General features: G+C 28.6%; 1 protein-coding gene across 3 annotated transcripts in view; it reads right to left on the bottom strand.

Annotated features, from left to right (window-relative positions):
- Window positions 1–17,146, bottom strand: part of LOC148232089 (potassium voltage-gated channel subfamily KQT member 1-like) — a 157,055-nt gene extending 139,909 nt beyond the window's left edge. For all 3 annotated transcript variants that reach the window (XM_088193742.1, XM_088193746.1, XM_088193753.1), the window contains exon 1: window positions 16,925–17,146. The gene's annotated coding sequence lies outside the window, so the exon portion shown is untranslated. The remainder of the gene's footprint in view (window positions 1–16,924) is intronic.
- Window positions 17,147–18,737: the final 1,591 nt, after the last annotated feature.

Below are 18,737 nucleotides of genomic sequence, written 5' to 3'. Positions count from 1 at the left end.
ATAATATATTTAATAATTATCATTATGCATGATCAAATTTGATCATATTTTATTTATTCATTACGATATGTATTATAAGTCTGTGAAGATCGACAGAATTATAATTATATGATTATCATTAATTCCGATCTTTTAGACCGATATAAAATTAAATTAACACTAGGGTCCATATAGGATCAAACACGTCAAAGACGTCTGGGTGTGCTCGTGAAAAGTTATTTTATATGATAAATGAATAGCAGCTTTTACAAATGGTATTTAGTGGAGAATGTTTATTTAAGCAAACTTGGCTGAAGGATATATTGACGCCCACATTGTAACGCCTCTGATAAAAAAACATTTATCGTCAAAGAAAATTATTTCATATTCTTAGGGGTCGCCACCATACATAATTGTATTGTCTACTACATTTGACCGAGTCCTCCTCACACAATTTGTATTGTTTTTGTTACAGTATCAATTTCACTAAATCTAAATAAAACAGACAAAGTAGCTACTATTAAATTTACTTCATTCAAGTGAACTACAGTACGAATAAATGTTAATAATGTTTTAAAACTTCTGAGAAATTTAGACCCATTAAAATATTTCAATGAAACTGCTTTAATAATAAAAGCATTGAGCACATAGGTGAGCTAGTTATGCATATTTTAGTCTTCCGTTTTTGTTAACCTATAAATTTTAAATTTGATTGTTTTATGAATCACATGCCATAGAAAATGGTTATATATGGAACATATAAGCGTTTTCCTTCATCAGTAAATAGATGTAAAATATCTCTTAAAACTCAGTAGTTTTTATTGACTTTTCCAATTTAATTAATATAATAAATGCATATTTTAATTAAACTCATGAAAATAATAAATGGATGAGAGAGAAGACTGATCTTGTATTCATGGAAACTGTAATCTATTTAAATTTTCAAGTACTTTAAGATTGCTCGGTTATTCAACTGCAACATTTTGCAGTAAATCTTAAAATAAGATTAAATAGCATCGTTAGTGAGATTATCTAACACTGCACAAACGTTTATATTACATAATTTATTATTTTTATTAAGACGATAATATAGAATTTGGTAGTGGGAAACAACTATGTGTAATAGTTTCTCAACAAAATGTATTGTATACGCCTAGACATTTGAGTCACCACCCTTAAGTATATAGTAGTTTTATATTGATACCAATATAGCTACATGTTGATAAAAAAAATCATTAAGACAATTTTAACAGAATTATACGCTGCTTCTGCATAAACTTACAGTATCCACAAAAAGCTTTAACAACACAATAAAAAATAATAGACGATAAAGGAGTATATTGCCCTCATTTGACACATTTCGTCCCGTCTCGGAAGGCTATATCCTCGTCAAAGGGGAAAACGATGACGACACGCCATAAAGCATCTAAAGCAAGTGCCATTTTACAGGTGAAAATATCTTTTATATGCATACAAATACCCACACTGGCACAGTTATTATCTTCGAGCTTATGTGTATGAGTCGTATGTTGACTATAGTCAAATAAACATTTCTATTTTGATTGATTCCGCTAATCGGTACGGGTAAGCTATGGCTAACGTTAAAATAACATTTTAGCAAACAAAACTATTTTTAGGACGTGTACCAGTAGCAACTGTATTTTTATTCTACAGTATGCGAACATTTTTTTTCTAATTACTATATCATAATGCTCATTAAAATTGTTTAGGTACTATATCATACTAAATGATCAATGTTAATAATATAACATATCTTTACTTTTCTATAATATAACGATAATGCCATTAATATTTTTCAATAGAATAGTTTTTATTATTAAAGAATGCTATTTCAATAAAATAAAAAAACTATATCAAATTTGCGGAAAAACAATAATTAAATTGCGTTTTTATAATATTTTTCATAGATTAATGGTTTATATTGTATCAACTATTCTATGGCAGAAGCATTTTGAAGATTGGTATAAACATAAATTATTAAAAAAATATGTTATATTGGCGTATGATTTCAATGGCATATCATGAACTCTAATAATAAAATACTATATTTTTTTAAATATACAAATATTTTTTTATTTCCGAATATTTTAATAATCATAATTATCCCATTCGTTTTTATTGTCTTGTGATGGTGACCATAAAATTAAAATTCTAACTGCGATCGAAACTTTTGTGTAGCATCTGTTGAAAATCCCATATAATAAAATGACTAACTATAGGGTTAATACAAAAGTTTGACGTTATTTTTTACGAAGAGTTTTAATAATTTAATAAATAACATTTCTATTATATATCAATCGTTATAAAATATGCATTTCTTTCATCAAGCATATGTATTGTATCTATATAAAATATTGGATACATGAATGAACTTCATATTATAAAATTGTATAATGCCTTGAATAAGTATGTCATAGTGTATGGAACATGATAGCACGCCTATTGTTATATTTTCTTATTTTTTATTAGGACTTTATCGTTACATTTGATATTGCATTGTCGTGTTAAAAAGCACCCTCGTCTGTCTAATAATTTAGATATGAAAGTCAGTATTTAGTATTGATTCGATGGGCTTTTTTAAAGTTTCTAGCCCTAAGAAGTGTGACTTCACAGTCAGAAATTATTTTATTGTATAGTATTACATATATCGCGACAACTATGGTGGGCGTGTATTGTTTGTCTCCGAGCGTTGGTGGAGAAGCGTGCGGAGGGATGATGTCAATTCCTCTGCGAGTCTCTGCCTCGCTCCTTGATCGTATCGCTTACGAAGCTCGCTGACGAATCATATCCATGCAGCGTTCTCTCAGCCAATTATTCAAGAATGCTTTTGAACTTTTAATGAATAGGGTTGACTTTTGTACATTTTTAAATATCAGGAAATGATTAAATCTTGAAAAACAGAGCAAAAATATTTTACGAATACATACTTCCCCGTTAGCAAACGTCATTTAATCAAAGGCGCGTTAAGTCAAACTTTGAGAGAACTCACAATATTAGAACAACCAAGAATTTGAAGATGTAAGCAATTACTAACAACAGACTTTCAAAACTTATAAACATGAATCTCTATGGCCAAAACTAATATAGCCGTTTGTAACTATGTATTACTAAACAATGTATTTTACTTCACAAATAAACTATTTTTTATCACTTGCAAAACATGACCTTATAACGCTTGAGAAATACTCATGGTTTATTAGAGAGGAGTACATTAGAGATGCAGAGTTTGGCCATACGGCCTAATTGGTTTAAATAAACTTGTCCTTCATTTGTCTAAGCTGTTCGGAAAAAAACTAATATTAACTCTTAAGGACTCTACTTTAGACTCAATAACTAGCTAATACTAATATCTTTGTATTAAAATACATAATTACTTGTGCAAAAAATATGTATATCAGACAGATCTGATAAAGTCATACCACTTTGACGCAAAAACGCTGGAAAAAAAGAATTGATTGTTTCCAAAAATACATTATTTTTTGGAACGGGTATAAAAAAATGATTAACTTAAGGAGAATAATAGTTTTATTTTTTATGTATTTAACCTGCACCTTAAAAACGCATTAAAATAATTATGGAACAACCTCATATACATACATATTCAAACAAATATGCATAGCCATTTATGCTTTTATAGTTATTTAAATAATTGCTTAGAAGTTATTTACCACTGCCCGTTATGAAAAAAAAACTATTCATAATTTTATTTTTCGGCTATGAGGCAGCAATGTTTAAAGTATCCTCAACTGTTTGCGCCGCTATAACAGAACGGCTAGGTCTCGTTTTAACGGCGTTAATAAATTAGATATTTTTGTACATGACGATAAGCATTTCCTTGCATGTCACCCGAAAATATGAAAAACGCTTTCTGGGAAATTGTGAATAATTCATTACTTGGGGAATTTTCGGCTGTACCTCGTCGCGCTTATCTGATTGAGCATTCAATTTTGACGGGGCGTTGAAAGGGTCAATGGTGAAAGTATTTCAGAAGAAGCAAAAAGTATCACAAAATATCTAATACCCGGTTGCACTCTGTTGAGCATAAAGTATACATACAATGTTACGGTAGTTACAGCACGTCCCATTTTATTGATCTACTTCCCGTTGCTTCACTGTACGAGTTTGTATCCCAAACGATTGGCTAAATTTTGCTTTTACATCTCGAAAGAAGCAGTTAAAAGTCAACATTGTGTAACAATGTAGGGCTGCACCTTCTGTTCTGTGACCTTTTAGCGTTTTAGCCATTATCATCTACCCTTTTGTGGAGCGATTTGGCCGTGAATGATACCAGCTAGACGGGTTTGATGGGGCCGGTGAACTCTTCCAACGAGTGTCATCTAACCCTGCCTACAATGGACGGATCGATAGTTTTCTATTCGATCTAAATCGTAGTAAAGTCTACTAACTCACATTAAGCGTTAAAAATTTTATGCTTGCAAAAATAATAATGATACATACAAAGACCACAAATATAAAATAAATCGATTTATTTTAAAAATTACAAGCTAATGTATTTCTTTAAGGTCTTGTTTTTTATTTGTTAGTAAAAACATTGTTTTTAACACTTTCCGAAGAAGACCTTGAAGCTACGTAAAATAGTTATTAGCTTATATTTATTGTTAAGCCTGTATCATCTAGCCAAATATTTAATGTAGATGAGACAGGCTTATTTTGGAAAACTCTTTAACAATGAAAAATATGAATGAAGCCTTCACGCACCTTGACAAATTTAAAAATATTGTGGAAGATTGTGATTCCAATGGAGAACGCATATCTCAAGTGCGTAGGGCGATCAATCAAGACATAGCATGTTATAAAATACTATATGAAGAAAAGAAAAAGATTAGTGGAAAACAGTTAACTCTTGATAACTTTTCAAAGGAAGCACCCGAAAAACGCCTCTTAAACATATTATATTTACTTGATGAATAAATATTTTAAAATACACTCAATTTCATTTTTTTTTACTTTCCTCTACTTTCGTACATTCAACATTCACACACATATTCAGGAACCAATTATGTGCGAAAGTCGAGGGCCGCATGTAGTGAATTGCAAAAAAATTACTACAATATCGTTAATTAATATAATTATCAATAATAAAAAAAATATACGTCCAAGTTTATATTTATATTTTAATAAGTATTTAATAAGAAATAAAGATGAACATAAATATAATACTAGAAATAAAGAAAATTTAAAGATAATTAAGTATAAGAAAACGAGTACGGCTAGGGGAATTATGTACGGAGGTTTTGATTTATATAATAGTCTTCCAAGAGAAATCCGAAACAGCAAAAATATAACGGGTTTCATAAATGGAATAAAAAAACACTTTCGTACATATAGAAATAAATTATAATATTAAGACTTTATTATTGTATATTTTTATTTTTTCTTTCTGTTATGTATTTTTTATATATTTTTATATATGTTTACTAAATTTGTTAGATGTAAAGATTAGCTATTAAGTTAAATAAATTAATAAAATAAAATAATAAATAAATAAGTTTAAAGCTAATGATAGATTTAAAACTGCGCTTAATTATATATTTAAATGTATATAATGTTTGTGGTAAAACAGCGAAATCATAAAAATTATTACGCCGCACACGTTACTGTAAAAAAATATGGATTACAACAAAAGAAACATAAATTTGAATCGAATGAATTATTTAGATTAAAAATCATAATTGTATATTTTGTTTCTATGGTGTGAATTTTAAACTGACTAAGCTAAAATTAAGCAAAAGTTGTATTTATGCCAAATTCTTGAAAAACTATAGGTTTTATAGAAAATAAATGATGAGATGAAATCATCGGGTTTTCTGTTTTTCAAAAATAATTTGTTGTTGAAGGTATTTATCTTTTATCTCTATATCACGTATGATGTGAGGTCATTATCAAGAGATTTTTTAATAAAAATAAAAATATTCAGTTTATTATAATCAAATGTGGCATTCTCCAGGCTACGGCGACCTCAATATCACCTCTGCAGAAAAACCTCGTGAGCACGATGCTAACGATGTTATAGCTACAAGCGTAATATAAAATTATAAGTTAATGTAAATATCATATAGCAACTGGCAAAAAGTTAAATGAACATTTTTTTTAGATCATATGATCAGTAACTATTTGACAAGTGGTCAGTAAAGTTCCGATTGCGAATATCAAATCTATTTTTTATTACATAGTACATATTCAATCCATAAGGATTATAGTATGTGATTTTTGTGTAATATATATTTTATATTTGATTTTTTTATTCATTATGCAACGCATTTTAGCAAACTTTATTAATATACCAATATTTGGTCAAAATATAATTAAACATAAAATTTATTACACAAAATAATAATTCTGAACTAATTATAGTTATCAGCTATTTATAGATATATTTATTAATATAATCAAACAATGACCCAAAAAATAAGTAATAATTTTTAACGATGTCTTTCTCACATCGATATAATACAATATAAACATATTACAAACATATAAATGATATGATATTTGACACACGCAAGGTTTCTTTTATCTCTTAATACATAATCATGTTATTTTTAAAGTAATTCGGTAATATTATATAAATATAGTAGAATTAAAAAAAGAAAAATTACTTGTCACCGAGTGATTTACACAAGTTGTGTATTTATCACGTTTGATTGACTAATGTATACAAATATTATTGCATAATCGTATATCTTGAGCACAATATATATCTGATTGAAGGATTATTCTTACGAGATCAGAATAACTATAATAATAGCAATACGTTCTACTAACGAAGTAATTTTTTGTAGAACAAGGTTAATAAAATAAATACGAAGATACTAGAGAAATATACTCGTAATATTAGGTTGATGCAAATTCGAGGTACTTATTTTTAGAAATATGTAAAAAATCTGCAGCATATTTATTTTATCTAAGTAAAATTTTGGTTACTTTCCAACAAAAACTAAATTGAGTGAAGTTTTAACTAATTTTATTTAGTAAATCTAATAATGAGCTAAATAATTGTCAGTGAAAGAAATAAGGTCTATAAATATATGGGGGTTCAATGATACTTAAATAAATATACAACCCCTTTTTGTGTTTTTTTTTTAATGGAACTGTTTGTTTTTTTAAATATTAACAAAAACATTCAGTCCAAATTGTTAAGGTAAATTATAAAGAAGCTTATATACTATCATCTTTATATCACAGTCAAACACAAAATATTAGGTAATACGTCTCAATTCAAAAGATTTCTTTGAAAGCGTTTCAGTTCGAAAATGGCAAGATGTTATAATGGACCACAATATAATAAAAGCTTAAAAAATATGATAATGAAATATATTTAAATTTCTATACAATGTAATTTTAAGTTATGAAACGAGATACAATAATAAACTTGAAGTGTATTTCCACACAATGAGTTTAATTTATAAAGTTTTTTCTAACCTTTAGATTACTTTAAGCGGAAAGGATATTTTTCACATGATAATAAACGACCGCAAACCAGAAAACTATTGACTGCATTCACCAGAAAAGATTTAATAACCATCAACAATTATAAATGTACCCAATAAACACATTAACAAAGAAGTTTTGAACTGAAGTTTCGCAAGAATACAATCTAAACGTCGATCTCGTGGTTGAGTGAGTTTATTTTTAAATCTACTCATGTTATGGAATATTGAATAATAATGTATACAGCTGACTCATTGCATATTCTATTTTTTTATAACCCGTGTAAAATAAACATGAACGTGAGTTGCAGACCTAAAGACTGGTATTTCATTGCAAAAAATATGACAGAATAAAAACAAAATACAAATAAATCTATAAAAAACATTTGTGACGCTTACAAAAATATATTTCACTGCTGGTTTGTTAACATGCTAGTAGACCAGAGTATACTACACTTATTAAGCTCAGTTTTTTAAATATATGTTCTATGTTACTATAGTTATTTATATTAAAATAATTATATTTATTGTTACCCTGAAGCACAGGCATTAATATATCTCCAAAGCTTCCAGTCTCTTACAAATTTTTCACTACATTGCGAATTGTTGCTCAGTAGAACGATGAAATTGTGCTTAATTTTACCGTAAATTTCGATACAAAGGTTATTTCTTTAGAACAAGTAAGCAATTTTAACGCGTTGGGTTGTGGTTAAGCGATCCATTTCGTAAGTGTGTTGTTGCAGATTGGCATTTGACACTTTCAACGCGCGTGATTATTGACAGCTGTCTGATTTACAGCGCAGTTAACATAGGAAATTCGAATTAGAACTCTCCATATATAAAAAGAACAAAAATAAAATCATATAAAATTAAAATATACAAACCGAACCAACTTCTTGTAGCTGAAATTACATAGATCAATGTGCAATTCCAGCGTATTAAAGAGCTGGATGGCTACAACCAAGCCGAGTTAGCTAGCGCAGACGTCCTGGTTCTAACGGTCAACAAAAGAGGACGCGATTGTGATTCTCGAAGACAGAAATTCCCAATTAAGCCCAAAATTGAAATTCTTCAATAATGAATAAGTTGTCAACAGTTCCCATTAGTAGTTTGAAAAAATGCTTAGCGTTTTTAAAAGAAAGATGCTGAGATACAAGAACATATAATAACCAAATATCATCCTATAAAGTTATCTCAAGAACCTTATCTGAACTTTTTCAATCAAGGAGTAAGGGAATTTGGTTACTCGGGGATTCAAAATTATAAATCTTAATTTAAGTGTCATTGAGAACACAAATAACCAAAGGATCGTCAAAGTAATAGGCGTTCCTTATAACAAAGTTAAAATAGTGTGGCTTTTTCCGACACTAAAAGACAGACTTTTGACAGAAACCCATCTCTATATAAAACATTACACGAATGCATCTAAACAATTTCAATCATCGATAAAATTATTTTAAATCATTTGTCGTATCTATGTCGTTATTAAATAATGAGAATAGCAAAAGAAAAAGGATAGATCTTTAAAAAACTCTCAAAAGAAAAAAATATATTTTGACAACCTTTTTGTTTTTTTTACGATAATAAAACAGCGGCTTTTGTAATGAAACGCCTAGCGGATACATCTAAGAAATTGAGGAGCATAAACTTATGCAATTATTTCTCAAAGTTAATATTTATTGTTGGATTATTTGCGTGTTCACAATACATAAAGTAACGCATAAATTAGTATGTTTTAATAATAAATAATAATTAATTGTGTTATTTTCTGTTGAATATCGGTTTTAGAGCCGCAATGGCAGCAAGCTTTTTGTAACTGAGTTCCCCAATATGTGTAGTGAATTTAACCTTCCATATACCAGATGTATACTCAATTTAATGAAGTTTCTTGTTCATTTTTAAAAGGTAGTGGCAAGGGTTGTTTACGTGCTGTTTTCTTTTAGTTCATTTTAACTTTCAATTTAATAATATATATAAGTTTTTTATAATTTAAAGGCCATTAGCTTAAGACCGTAATAGCTAGTTATGACAGCTGTGTCGTAACAGTATATCGATAAGTCAGTATATTTAATAAAATAGGAATGTCATTAATATATAGAATAAAAAGGTATGGTGCGAGCAAACTTCCATACAGGATTGTATTACATTGTTAATAATGGATATCTAGCTGTATTTTTTTTATGTATGTACGATTTTTTGCTGATTTAGAGTAGTTACAATTTATAATATAAAAATACCCAATATACATATAACTGTTTATATGTATTACTGAAATCGATCGCATGCTACTGTGACAAAAGTCAGACTTGCTAAAGATAATAAAAAAGTTTTCGTAAGAAAACGTAATTAACCCCGAAAAGGCAAATAACCATAAAGTTCATAATACATACATGACTTCGCTAGAAAATAGATTCCTATAAATTCACTCATTCCTTGTCTTTCCATTATAACTGAACTATATTTTAATTACTGTAGCGATTTATTTTTATATTTCAATTTAAATTAAATGGCATTTCTAATAAAGAATAAAACAATATATTACTCTAATAACTAGCAGATTTAGTATCATTGTATATTGTTTTAGATGCGGGTCTTTTTATTTGAACTGCTAACCGTGCATGCACTCATACACCTGGCTGCTACAATTACAACGAAGTAAACGAATGTTTTTTAATTTTTTACAATCATTATAAGGGTCTCTGTACCGTTAACACAAAAAAATATTACCATCCCACTCCTACTCCCTTTCTTACATCAACATAATTCTCATATATTACAGAAAATGTATCAATAAGACTGATTCAAGAAAATTAGTGGCTGATGGAAAATACTTGTTGGTAAATAATTATCACACTACCCATAACAGTGAAATCACTAAGCGTGCAGTGTTATCTATGTTGATGTCATTTTACAGATTGTAAAGTGAATTTTTGAAGACAAGGTTCGGCATTAGCTGATTAGAAAATCTAACATATTACAAATAAGTCAGATTTTTTATTTTGACTTTCTGTTTTAGGACCAATTAAACTTTCAAACAAATTAAGTTTCGGAACAAAACCCGTAACTTCATTATTTGGTTGTAAATGGCTAAAATTAGTTAAACCTGTAAATCCCGACGGTCTCTAGTTAAATTTGTACATATTCGATTATACTAGTATATAATTAATTAGTGAATTTTCAATGAGCATTAGAATCGCTTAGTGCAACAAATGTGCGGTCGATTATAAAGCCCAGTACATTGACTAATGACCAAACAGTTAATACATTGGATAGTGACTGACAAAAAAATATGTCTAAATGTTGACGAATAAAAATGAATCGTGTAATAAAATCTACAACATAGTGTAATTGTATATAATCAGTTGTGTTTTATTTTACATCTACACTGTGACCTTTCATCCTTTTTTCGTACAAATAAGTTTCGGCTTTCGTGACCGATTTAGGTCAGTTCGTGAAACCTTTCAAATCAATATTTGGTTAAATACCTTTTTGCAAATGACTGAGGCGTTACTCCATTAAATCACAATGTCATATTAATAATATCCATAATATTTATACATAAGACAGCTTCTTTTATGTGTATTTTTTTATTTTAAACACCCACATTTGTCACAAAGCATTAACGAGCAAAGGGAGAGAGAAAAATAATGAGACTGACACGTGTTTCGTGTGTGTTGTTATTTTAGTTTACTATTTTTCTGTCACAGAATGACTACAAATCTAACTGGACGATCTAGTGTCGCTGTGGATATACATGTATTCTACGATCAATTAATTTTACTACGCTTTGAAAATTATGGCTTTTGTGGGTGGTCATAATTTACCAAATAAAACATTATCAATTCGTGTAAACAGTAACATTATGTTATGATAATTAATAGATATATTTAATTTTGTAATATAGGACAAGCTTAAAAAATAATATTTAATAAGCAAAATAAATATTATTATTGAATTTAATTGTTTGATATAGCTATTATTATATTAGTTATACTGCTAAAAGTTTATTTTCCTACAAAAGTCTAAGTTTCTCTACAAATAATTAGTGAATTTTTACTAATAACTTTAAATATATGATCCGCAGACATACAGAGATAATATTTTTGGATCGTTATGCCTAGTTTTTAACATAATATTATTATAAGAATTTCTTCTATAATGAACCGTCAAATTAGTGTACTAAATTTAAAGTTTCTAAATTTAGGTAAACACTCTTCGAACAAATCTATAGTTCTACGTTAGCATCCTTTTTTTGTATGTTAAATCATGCATTAATTAACTAAAAAATAATACGATATACATATATAATATAACAGTTTTCCAAATATGCATACAATTTTTCTTTGAAAGATATTTGTTGTAAAAAATAATCTATTTTTAATTCGAGATATATCTTTCTCGTGACTTCAATAACTTAAACGTTTTATAATAAATAATTTTTATGGCAACTAAAGAATTTCTCTATACAATAAATACATGTATTATTTAATATATTATTCACACGATAAAAATATATAAATAATACACGTTTAGTAAACGAAACATGCTGTTGGGAGTATGTAAAATAGTATGCAAATGTATGGAATTTTATGTAAAACAGTGTATTTCTCCTCACTTGTCAATCCATGTATGTGACCATTTGGTATATGTAGATTATATTCAATATCCATAGAATTTATAAAATATATTGTAAATTTTCCAATTTTATATTTTTCTGAATATATTTATTAAAAATAATAAAGAAATATTTAGGAATTATATATAATAATATACATATGTAGAGAATTACTTCTTAAAAACAATTCACATAATTATATATAATACATATATTATAACAATTATGTCAGCATATAATATAGTAAACTAAACTATCTTGCTATAGTAATCGTAAAGAAAAACTACACACGTTACAAAAAATAATTAGTGCATAATTTATTATGGTTAAAAAATCATACTTTTTATATGTAATGATATATTACGAATATATAGATAATTGAAACTTTACAGCAAAAATCACAGTAAAGTAAGATATAAGTTGTCATACTTAACTGAAATATTATGAAATCGACAATGCAAGCAAAAAACTTATTATAATAGTAGCTTATGTGGCTACTAAAGAACTAAAGAACTAAAGAACTAAATTTTGAACTTCCTTTTAACATTTTTTGGGACCACTTTGAAACGTTGGATTTTCACACAAGCGCAAAGGATATCAATAGTTTTAAGCAACACCGGACAGTGGATCTTTAGTCGTCGACCAGAGAAGAGAGAACAGCGTATTTATTTTTCTTGGCATGGCATCCATTGAAGCCCTTTGCAACGGACAGCTGTAGAGGTCTTCCAACGACCTCCTCTAACGAGAATGCAGCTCTACAAAGCTGCCTCTACTTTATCTGCGCGCACGTGACCGAGGGTCTGTGCCCCCAGATAATATGCTCCGTAAACCATATCTTCATTGACGATATGTACTTAATTTGTATGTGCTACATACATACGTAATTAAAAAATGTAAATTAATAAGATGTTTTGTTTAAATTGTCTGTTTCGGTCAACGTAAGATCCTTATAAATACAAAAAAAATAGACAGAAAACACTACTTGAAAATCCATCAGTATAATTTGTGGCACAATATTTAATATAAACATATGTTTTTTTCATATACGATTTTTTCAAATGTCCAATACTTATGGACAAAGGACTCCAAAGTGAGCTCCACTTACATATGATATGGTAAAAAATAGTTTGATAGCTATATTCATTCATATCAATTTTTCCGTGGTCATTAATGCTTTAATGACTAATTATAATCAAATAACAATTTGCTATATCAAAATGCTCCATAATATAATTTAATTTTATTATAAAATACGTATCATAATTAAATATTATTTCTCCATGAATTTTAAGTATGAGTAAACAATAGGAGAATATCGTATTGAATCATCGATAAATTGCATACTTTAGTTACTATAAATATCGCTTTGTATATAATAAAGGATTAGTTGATGCTATTTAGATGTTTCACGTTACATAAATTATATTTTTAATTAAATTGTTATTAATTAACATGAATAATTTGAGAGCCGTTGATTAATCATAACAAAATTGTTATTATTGCCACGTGAATCATCATGTTATACAATACAGAGCACGAGTGTGATTATATACATACCATTGTGCATTCATTAGATTTATTCATAAATCTATTTGACCACAAACTCTCAAAAAATATTATAAATACGCGATAAAAACGTAGAAAAACGATATGCTGGGTAATAATTCGTACAACAACCCGACATAAAGTAAACAAAAAAATACACTAAAAGTTATGGATACAATTGATAAAATTTTATTAAAATCAATTTTAGGGTTAATGGGTATATAAGTGGTCAAAGTATAATTTTACGTCTCGATACACTAATCCTTAAATCGCCTTATTGAAAATAATTGTCATATTTAATATGAAACTTGATTAAAGGTCACCTTCAGTTAAACGATTTTTCTGAGGAAAATATACGTTTTGTTTCAAAACTAACCTGAGCTAAGCTTTTTTTAAATACAGCACATTTACATAACTAAATAGAAAGATATATCATTAATTGTGCTTAGTTAAACAATATTGAAAATTGATAAATTTATACCGAAGTGACCGCGTAAAGAGAATATTTTCCACTTCTTTACAAAAAAACTGCTGTTTCAGTTGAAGAAAAAAAATATAATTTTTTGGTAATTTAGAAACTCAATTTTAAGCTGCATATTCATAAAATAAAACATTTCCTTTTAATAAACAACATTGAAAATTTCATTCTAAAAACGAGACATTTTAAAGGAGAGTAAAATAAACATTTATTTTAGATATGTGTATTTATGTATAAGAATAGAATAAAAATAAAAACCACTTTTAACATCGTTTGTTTTTATACGATCGTTTTTACATACGCATACGAAGTTTGCACACGATCGTTTTTAGACAAATACATATGTGTTTTAACTTTGCTGAATACATAAGAGTACTTATAAATATTTAATTTAAAAGGGAATTTAAATCATCATATGTTTAATATTAATATAAAAAACTTTTGATGAATTGAAAATGATTTATTATTTTAATTTTGTGCTGTAGTATTTTAATATAAGCTAAATAAATGCCCCCTTATTTAATAAAATGCTTTAATTTTTCTATATGAGAGTTAGTAAAATACATGTGTATTCCTTAATTTTTTTGCTTTGATACTATCACGACCACCTTTAATTGTTGCGGTGAAATTAGTCGTGAATGGTAATAAATATAATTTATATATTTTTGTCCATTGTAAGAAAAAAGTTGTTTTGTCGTCGGCGTAAAACGGACGATTTTTTATCGGAGATGACATATATTAAACGGTATACATGCAGTTTCAAAAGCACTTACTCAAACACTGAATAATGTATATATCTCCGCAAAGCAATTACAAAGCATCCCCAGAATGATGTTGTCAAATTTTAGTGACTTAGAATCACCGTTACGCTGTCGTTATGATATAGTATAATAATATACGTATTAAGCAATAATAAAAAGTCTAGTTCCGCCCGAATCTTCCCCATTCCGAAAAGTATTAAGCCGTACTGAATCGCATACTTCATCTAAAGCTACTATTTCGATTATGACTTGGAATAAATAAAAGTTCACAGTGACTTGCACTACGCCAAATCAACAGTCAACCAGGTCCTGCTAAGAAGTAACCTGAATAGCAATTAACACACCTAATTATATGTATTTATCTTCATACCAAAAATATATTTTTTTATGAAAAACAGTTTTACTTTAATACATTTTAGTCATATAAAAAAACATAATTTCAGTGCCAAAAATAAGAAAAGACTGCAAATTTCACAAACCTTTTTAGATTAACTGGGAATTTTTCTACATCTGATAGATAGACCGGTGTTTGAAATAATAAATTCCCCTTAGAAGTAAATGAACATTCCTACTTTTTAAGTGAATTTTCAATGCTTTATCATTATCACGAATTCTCAGGAAATTCATTATCATTATATGTATTATTGCATAATTGTGTAATAATAATAGAGCTTGCACAGAATTTATGCGTTAGAAATCCAAATGATCTGGACCACTTAAAAGCAAAAATGCTTGACAAATGGGTGCCGCACGAAAAAATCACCGTTAGTTTGTTATGAACTTATTTTACGCAACATAAACTATAGTATTGTAAAGGGTAACGAAATGTAAATCTTTTACGAAAAACAACAAGCAGACTAAGCTACACAAAGGCTAGACAAAAGATTTTTCGAAACCGAAATAACATTGGTGACTGCGCTAGGTCACTTAAAAAAGGTCCAATTCTCTTGCACGACAATGCGCGATTACAGATCACACGAGTTTAACGAGCTTGACTATGAAATATTACCTTATTCATCATACACAGAAGCTATTAAACAATCAGCTGCTATCGAAAGTTTATTTCAAGGTTTCAGCAACTCAAAACCGTGCTTATTTCGATTATATATTAACTATTAGTTAAGCAAAATGTATTTGAGTTTAATGGTCGCAAACCGCAATTATTTTCGTAGCAACCTAATGCATTAAAATTTAACTCTCACGTGGTTTGTGCTGCGAGGCACTTTAACAAGGTATTCACTATGAATCCTAGTACAATGAAATATTCCTTAATATATGAACAGATTCAAAGAAAATTCCTAAGATATTTGTATTTAAAGCAATGTAAATATTTTCCTTTTGAGTTTCCATAGATTTTTTTGTTTGACTAAGAGATTTTTATTCCAAATAGGTACAACTTTGCTCGATTATAATTAATTATTACGATATTCATTCGTGAGATTAAGAAAATCTAAGAAATCGTTCGGATTTTTAATTTTATACTAATCATTAATTCCGATCTCTGATTCTTTAAAAATTGAAAATTACTATGGTTTGTATGGGATTGGAACTCAGGTCTTTTGTTTATCAGGCGGTTCTGTAATTAAAGAGAGCAAATCTTTATTAAATTAAGTATCTACTTAGTAAAATACCTTTCATTCATACGGGGAGATATTATTTCTTAATTTAATATAGTGCAAGATATTTGTATATATCATATGTATATAAAATATTTATAGGATGTTATTTTTATGTGAATTGGATAAGCTTGTTACGCTCTGCGAATTTGTTTGCAAATAAATAAATAAATTATTAAACTTATTCACACGCGCCTTAACGCTTCAACAGTTTAGTTCAAATCAAGGTCATGCGATTTACAGTGTCACATATTTATTATTTGAATATTAATTATTTGTTGTTTTCTATGACTAGTTTAGTATGCTTGTATCGTAACGTTGATATAAATTATCCACTCTTTTGTTTCGATTTAAAATAACATTTAAATTTTACCGACATTTTTAAAATAGCCGAGATCGGTAGAATTACTTTAACATTGGAATAAAATTAATTGCCGATAGCCTGATAATGTAATTACCCAAGGTCCGCTCGATCAGCTGTTGATGATGTTATTGTTCGTTTCGTTATCGCACACTTTCCGTTGTTGCGTTTTCCGTTCAGCTGGTGTGCAGCGTGCAGTTGTTCGAAGCGAACGCCAGTTCGAATTTGGCGCTTGCTTCCAAGTGGAGCGCGCGACGACGAGACGAAGCACGCGCGACGACCGACAAAACTGATCCACCGAACGGCGCGCGACTACTACAGCGCTTCTGGCGGCCGAAGTGAAAACTATGCGCCATGTGCTTGCGCATCACTTCGCGTCATTCGAATAGGCAATATAGTTGTACAATTAAGTAATGCGACCAGCCAGTCTATTTCGCCCTTTAAGTAATCTTCTCCAAATCCGAGAAAACGAATATATACTATACTCAATTCAGAAATCACAGTTAATGGAGCGCTATCTCTATCTTTAAGGTAATGTGGCCAAATTTTGAATATATCAAAGGACACTAATAAAACGGTCTATTCATTTTTTTGTTCAAAGACTATCTTGGATTTTTTAGTAGTACCGATACCGGTAATATCGGTATTGGGGCAAAAATTGCACTTCGGCAAACTACATGTATTACAAAAAAAAGTACCGGTAGTACCAAATATATTTTTTTAAATCGATATTTTTTAAGATATGCGCGACAACATAAAAATAATACATTTGCTTTATCTCAGGAAAGTTTTAGCAATTATGTTATGTAACAGAGAAATGATCGCGCTGCACGCTCCTTTATTATGATAGGGAAAACAAAAGCAGGTATTGTATACGGTAACTTATACCGTCACTGAGTATTGTGCCGATTGCCTTTATAGATAGCCAAGAAATCACACTACAAGACAATTCAACAGCAATACAATTCTCAAATCGACAGCCATAATTTTTTTAACTTTCATATTACTCTGCAAACATATATTTATCATATTGTGCTTAAGAAAATTATACGTAAGAATATTTATTTTTGAAATCTATAATTTATAAGTATATATTAAACTATAGATGAAAATTTAAAATTTAAAAACCTACATCAACCCAGAATTGTACGAATTTCAAAAGTGTGCTTATTCTTATGGTGCGTATTTTATTGAAGTTACTTTTTATGTTAAAAATGTATGTGCTTATGAAAATAAAAACCACTACCTAGCAACCTATACTCTATTTGCGTTAACTGAATCAGTTCGAGAGTTAGATGGGAAGTTTGGATTTACGCCCCTATTATTAGCTCTAAAGCACACGATACGGATATATGTTCGATATACTTATCGTTATACATCATTACTATATTTTTTTAATTTATCAATCAATCAAAGTTAAGATAAGTTTATCGAATGTTTATCCGTATTGTGTGCTTTAGAGCTAATAGTAGCATAAACCCAATCTTGCCATAACTTTCTCAATTATGAATAATGATGAAATGGATAGCTCTCCAACTGACTGTGTTAACGCAAATATAGTAAAGTATTTTTACATTTAAAGAATCAAAGCTCGGGATAATATTATATTTTTTATTCAATATTCGAATAGTTGAAGACAACGAATAATTGACACCCTAGTTAATACACTCCTTAACTAGAAAGTTAAATTTATAAAGGATTTTGCGGAATTCATGTCTAAAAGGCTTGTCGCAATTGTGGCTCTAAGACCGCAATGTATTGAAAAAATAAGTAATATAAAAAGCCAATTAGACCAGTTTTTTTAGTGTGACACAAGTAATACATTTTTTAAGCTACAAGATATTCAGAACAAAGTGATAAAAATAATATTTAACACAATCTTTTTATACTAACTTTAAAAAACTTTATAG

This window comes from Plectrocnemia conspersa, unplaced genomic scaffold (assembly GCF_051122295.1).
Source record: "Plectrocnemia conspersa isolate PC_06_02 unplaced genomic scaffold, ASM5112229v1 ptg000009l, whole genome shotgun sequence".
NCBI lineage: Eukaryota > Metazoa > Arthropoda > Insecta > Trichoptera > Polycentropodidae > Plectrocnemia > Plectrocnemia conspersa.
This window is presented reverse-complemented; position numbering and strand designations above follow the sequence as displayed.